This window comes from Pollicipes pollicipes, unplaced genomic scaffold (assembly GCF_011947565.3).
Source record: "Pollicipes pollicipes isolate AB1234 unplaced genomic scaffold, Ppol_2.1 Scaffold_2555;HRSCAF=2994_pilon_pilon_pilon, whole genome shotgun sequence".
Taxonomy (NCBI): domain Eukaryota; kingdom Metazoa; phylum Arthropoda; class Thecostraca; order Pollicipedomorpha; family Pollicipedidae; genus Pollicipes; species Pollicipes pollicipes.
The window spans coordinates 33,480,812-33,487,235 of record NW_023596136.1 but is presented as its reverse complement, the minus strand read 5'-3'; the positions used below and the strand labels follow the sequence as shown (position 1 = coordinate 33,487,235).

Below are 6,424 nucleotides of genomic sequence, written 5' to 3'. Positions count from 1 at the left end.
GATTTTTCTAACGTTAGGTAGGAAAGTACACCCTGACCGCAAATTCTGCAAGTTGAGCTGTTCAACTTTGCCACCAGGCACGAAAGGCAGACAACCCTGATGCCAATCCTGAGGCTCTCTAACGACAAGCCAGCCTTGGACAAGCCTGGTTATGGAATGCAATACACCACAAACGCCGCACGACATATAACCCGTGCTATATCACCATAATGCAAAAAACCGTACACTCAATGAGGCTAAACTGTTCTAGGACTCAGTGTTCATTCCAGAAATGTGTGTGAATAGTGAAATGATGGATAATTGCTTCTCAATCCAACGGGGAACTGCCAGCCGCACGCCACCAAAACACACTCACCATTCAAACTAATTGGTTGTGTTACGGTCAGCTGACTAACTGAGAGGCCTCCGTGCCACTGACGTCATCAAATATGGTATACTTGACGTCATGCAGGCTCTGCTTCCAAACTACCTCTTTTCTCACGCGAGCTCGATGTTGCCATTTTTTCGGACCGGACGGTTCTACCTCGTTAGATAGCCTTGGTCCAGGCGGTGCGGTGCGCGGGGCGCTCGGGAGCCCACCATCAAAGGTATTGAAATTGGAGGGTAGGAGCATGATTCTACCTGTTTTGAGATTATTTACGATATGTGCCGCCTTAAACACGACGAATGGTGTGCAATGATTTTTCTAACGGTAGGTAGGAAAGTACACCTGCACCGGTGCATTGCCACTGGCTAATGCCCCAAGGATGTATGGGCTGGGAGCCTGAAATGGAGGAAAGACCATTGCTTTGATTTTGAGGTAAGCAGGGCTGTCCAGAACCTTAAATCACTGTCAGGGTACAAGCTGTGCCTGTAGTTGGGCAGGCTTTTACATAGTTTTCTGTTTAGTGGTGTATTAATATTTTTTGTTTTGATGTGTCAGATGTCATGGAAATTGAGCATACCAAATATTTTTTTCTTCAGTTTTTAGTTTTCCTGTAAGGAGTAGTCACTTATGGTGGAAAAATTGTCTTTTAAGTGCAAAGAAATCCCCAAACAACTGAAATACTACCAGTTCCAGACCACCTTAATCATGATGCTATGGACTAAATCCTGGCATAATTTGAGTGCCAGTGCTACATATTTGTGTCCTTCCATGCCCCAGCTAAGACAAAGGCTGCAGTCTTATCTCGATATGTGCATAGCATTGTCCTTTATTACAGTTGTGATGAGAAATCTGACAAAAGCCAAGATATCAGATAAAATTGGGTGGTGTGCTTACACTGTATTTACCTAGCAGCTGGTAACTCTCATCAGCAAATTGTATTGTCATAAGGATAGCTTTGATCATAATGGGACATTAGTATGCCTGGCCTGCAGCATCACAAGTGTTTACCCCTGGTTGCAGACTGTCGCTGGTCGCCATGCTGCTGGAGGTCGTGCCTGCTTTTGCTGATGTCGGTGGCCGTGCTGTACGAGTGGAGCCCGCGTTTCCGCTACAACCTGCGCTTCATGGTGATGTACGGCGGGGCACTGCTGGTGGTATCTGCGTGGCGCCGCTGGGCCTGCTGCGACCATGCGACGCGCGCAACTCGCTGCTCTTCACGCGGCCGCTGCGGCTGGTCGGCCTGCTGCTCGGCATCCGCTGGCAAGTGCGTGGCGCGCAGCACCTCCAGCCCGACCGCGCCTGCATCGTCGTCGCCAACCACCAGAGCGCCGTCGACGTTCTGGGCATGGTGGAGTTGTGGCCGCGTCTGGGGCGCGTCGTCACCGTCATGAAGAAGGAAATCTGGTTGGGCTTGCCATTCGCGCTGGCTTGCTGGCTCTGTGGCCAGCTCTTCATCGACCGGTCGAACGCGACGCGCGCGCGCGCTTCGTTGGAGCGCGCTGCCCAGCGCATGCTGGATGAGCGGCTGGCTGTCTGGTTCTACCCGGAGGGCACGCGCAACCGCAGCGGCACGGGCCTGCTGCCGTTCAAGAAGGGCGCCTTCCACATGGCGGTGCGCGCGCAAGTGCCGGTGGTGCCGGTGGTGTTCGGCCCGTACCGCGCATTCCTCGAGCCGGCGCGCTGTCACTTCGAGCCGGGCCTGGCGGTGGCGCAGGTGCTGGACCCGATCCCGACCGAGGGGCTGGGCGTCGACGACGTACCTCAGCTGCTGGAACGGGTGCAGGGCCGCATGGCTGAGGCTTACTGCCAGCTATCGGAGGAGCTAGATGCGACAAAGGCAACCTAGGAAGTGGGGCATGGGAACGCGCGAACCCGGCGCCTCGGGGGCATTGACGTTAGGACGGCATAGTCTCGTATTTATTTCGGTTTCCTGCTCGGCGTGGTATGTGTGTATGATAAGTTCAGTGTCATAGATGCTTACAAGCGCTCTTCATGTAAGCTGGACGATGTGCGGATGTGGTATATTTCTAAACCTTTGTGATGCTATTTTTGGATCCCGAGAGCCACGCACATGCTTCGTCGAAAGAATGTCAAAACTCGAGCGAAAAATTCAAGCGCGTAAACTGCGCTAGTCGGTCTGCCTGGGCTCAACCTTTGCGTGAGCGAGGTCCTTTGGATTGTGACCATTGCGGCGCTGTGCTCTGGTAAGAGTAGTCAGCACGTAGACAGTATTGTATCCCTGTATTCCTCAGCAGTGCTTAAGTATTGAGGCATTATCTTTCGTATTTGCCAGGTATGGGTAACCTGTTTGGGTTTGGCTCTATGGAAGGTGGGTGTTTTAGCTTGTGTTGAGGTGGAAGGAGCGGGGTTGCGGCTGCCTTTTGATAGGCAGTTGGGGAAGATCTGTAAGCAAGAAATTATTTCCTAGGTATCGTGCTGGCGGTGGGCGTATTACAACATAGCAAGTTTCCTAGTCATGGTGGGCGCATTTTCGTGCAATGTTGTGTAGAAGTTACGTTTTGCACCGACCAATGCAGCATTCTCAAGAGTTTTTATTTCTCTTGTGCTCCATTGCTCATTTGCGGAACGTTTTGAGACGCATATGTTTGCGCAGAAGGTGACCATCTTGTTTATATGCTGTATGACCAGCTGCATTTCTGTGCGCTGCCATGGTGGTGTCATAAACGTGGTTTATTTGGGGCTTTAAGTACAAGAATGAGATGGAAATCAGAGTGCCACTAAACAGGATACGACTAGGGATGGTCTCCGCCCAGCCTCTAGAACCTTTTGTGAACCGAGGAGCTGAGCATCGAAGACTGAGACTAGCACGGTGCACCTGTTCATTCAGGTGCGCTGCATATTGTGGCTGCTACACCTGACCAGATTCAGCGGATCTTGCTGTTCACTACCAAAAAAGCATCGAGCGTGGAAGGTGACATACCAATAAGCAGCTTGAAACCCGGCCTGGATGCCATCAGCCAAACCTCCTTTAGCGCCGTCTGGGAAGCCGAGACCATAAGCGCTCTGTGGTCGCGCAGTCGAAGCGCCCGAAAGCCTTTCCAAAATGACGCTGAAGCCATGCCCACTACATCGGCGCACGTCAGCAGCATGTAATTCAAGGCCCATCACGGTGGTTCCAGTCCCGTCAAACTTGGGTGAAGCTCGTTCACCAGCAGCCCGCGTCTGATCGGAAGCACCAATGCGTTTTTGGTACTGACCAGCATGGGTTAATGAGTCATCACCATATGGGTGCCGTCGTTTTAACTGTTACATATGGCATCTTGCAAGGACTGACCAATCCAAGGTAATGCTTGTCATCCGTATGGATCTAAGCCGCTGTGTCTGTGTTGTTTTGTGATGTACCATTGCACCCTTTTACGAAGATCCCGTAGGTCCAATTCTCCACCGGATGACTGCCTGCCCTGGTGCCTGTGTGCCTGGCGGCGCTGTAGCTACGGTCTCACCGGTGCGCCGAGCTCGTTCGCCTGGCTACTCAACATCGTGCTGGACAGATTGGCACCGAAGGAATGTCTGGCATGCTGCGACGACATCGTTGTCCACGGCGACTCGGCCAGTCAGGTCCTGCAGCGTCTGGAGAGAGTGCCCAAGCGTTCTAGCAGCGCAGGTCTCATTCTAAACTCGGCGGAAGGCCAGCTGCTCCGATCAGTGGTGACGCACCGGGGTCACCGAGTCTCAAAAGGCGGCATCGGTCCCGATCCAGAAAAGGTACAGAGAGCGGTGGACTGGCCAGTGCCCAGATCCAAAAAGGAGCTGTTTAGCCTCCTGGGATTGGCTGGCTACTTTCGTCGCTACATGGCCAGCTTCGCTGAGGTTGCTGCACTAACACCACTGATGCAACTGACAAAAACACGTGCCATTTCACTAGCCACCGGGGCTGAAACAGCATTCATCAAGCTGAAGGACCTGCTGACCCCAGCACCAGTGGTGGCTCTGCCTCAATTTGAAGACGACGCAGCGCCCTTCATCCTGGAAACGGGCGCATTCGACCGCGGGGTGGGATAGGGGCTTACCTTCTACAGGTGCAACACGGACGAGGAAGGAAGATAGCCTTCCGCAAGCACTACCTTTGCAAATCGTCACTTCCTGTTGGAACGGAAGTCTGTGTGGCGAACCGGCCACAGTAGCCCACGATGGCTGCTACTTACTTCAGGGTTTCCTAGGGGGTGTTCGCCCGGTGGCTAGAAATACTGAACAATTTCCAGTTTACTGTGGTCTATCACCCCGGTCTAGTCCATGACGATGCCGACGACATGTCACCGCCGACCCGAGAGGTCGTCTGCCAGGCGGCCCAGTCCCTCCCGGAAATGTCGTTTTCTCGTGACGGCGAAGCGGCCGTGAATACCGCCCGCCCCGGTGGCTCAGTTGGTTAGAGCGCCTGCCTTCCGATCCACCCACCCGTGGCGCGGTGGGCTCGTGTCGCTTTATGGCGCCCGCTATTTGCCCTTGACAGGCATAGCCTGCGGCCGGTGGCAGCGGTCGCACTGAAGGTCAGTTGGCTTCAGAGGGCAGGACGGACCGTGCCGAGCATTGCGACACGTAAGCTTTCGCCACCAAATTGTGCCGTTGACATAGAATTACGCGATCGGGTGGTAAGAATCAGAGCTCACACAACGAACACTGCTTAGCTCCGATCCCAGAAATCCATCCATTCAAAGGCTTCGGATAAAATCTTTTAAAAAATGCAGTTGACACTTGCATTCACGACCCTGTCGCCACCGCCACAGGAAACGTGCATGCCCCGCTCCGTCTCAAAGACGGGTACCTCGGTGGTGCGGAGCCCGCCGCTGCCGTCCCGGCCCCAGCCGTAAGTCAAACGCGTTTCACCACCAGGCGGGTGATGCGGTGTACCTGTTCCGGAAGGTGCCCGCCTGCGGCGAGTATGACAAGCTCGCTCGGCCCTGGAAACCTGCGGTGGTGCTTGTCCAAATGGGTAGGCAAGTTACCGCATCCAGCTGCGCGACAGCAGGCACAGGAAACTGGTGGTCCACTACAATCGGTTGAAGCCGCGTAACGGTGACACTGCAGAGCAACAGTTGCCATCGGCAACACCGACACACCGGACTGCGCCGGCCGCGGCGCCGCACAGTCAAACGGCTCAGTCGCAGCGCCAGGTGCCAACTCAGTTACACCAGCACTGACCGTACCAATGTCCACACAGGCGGACCAACAGACAGTTGTACCGACTGAACCAGCAGCACAATTTTTGTGTCTGCGCGTGACGCAAGGGACTGACGTGGCTGGGTGTCCGCCTGAAGAGGCTGAGGCCGCCAATCTCGCTCCAGCCCAAGCCGCGACAGTGAATTAGCCGGCAGAGGCCGAGGCCGCGAATCCGACGCCATCCCAGGCCGCGGTTGAACCGCCAAACGAGCCGGCAACAGCAGCGATACCGACCCGTGACCTGTCCCGGCTCGCAGGTCACGCATCCCGCGGCCCACGTCACTACTGTCCCTCCGTTACCTGGCGTCAGCCAATGAATTACCACCTAGTCCGGGTCTCCACTCAAATGCGTCCAGGCCCTGGATCCCAGTGCCTGTGGAGCAACCGTCTTCGGACGGTCATCGCGAGCAGCGGAGCGCCCGACTCATATGACCTTCAGATCGATTTGGCCGATGACTGTGATAACTGGGTACGTAATAATGATCCATAGTGTATTTGTATTGTTTGTGTCACCATGTTATTTAAGTAAGTTCAATGGCGTGGCGGATATCGTTTAAGGGTCTTTCCTACTGTGCACGTTAAGTTAGGCTCGTAGGATACGTGGTTGTTATGCCTTGGATTTGTTCATTATGTAATGATTGAATGATTCGACTATGAGGTCATTGTTCCTTTAAGAAGAGTCAAGTGTAAGGTGTCAGAGCACACCTATGTGTTAGCCAGTGAATATGGTTTGGTGAGCGCCGTTCAGATGCGCTCGCGTTCCGCTCCTGCCCCAGGCGCCCCTTGCGAGAGATGCGGCCGTGGGGGCCGGGAAAGGAGGCCTTACCTGAGAGCCGGCGGCACGAGGACGGACGTGCCGGCGGGACGGACTGTGTGGGG

The 6,424-nt window shown here is 54.5% G+C and overlaps 1 pseudogene; it reads left to right on the top strand.

Annotated features, from left to right (window-relative positions):
- Positions 1-1,344: 1,344 nt before the first annotated feature.
- Positions 1,345-2,266, top strand: LOC119100561 (1-acyl-sn-glycerol-3-phosphate acyltransferase alpha-like; annotated as a pseudogene).
- The last annotated feature ends 4,158 nt before the right edge of the window (positions 2,267-6,424 follow it).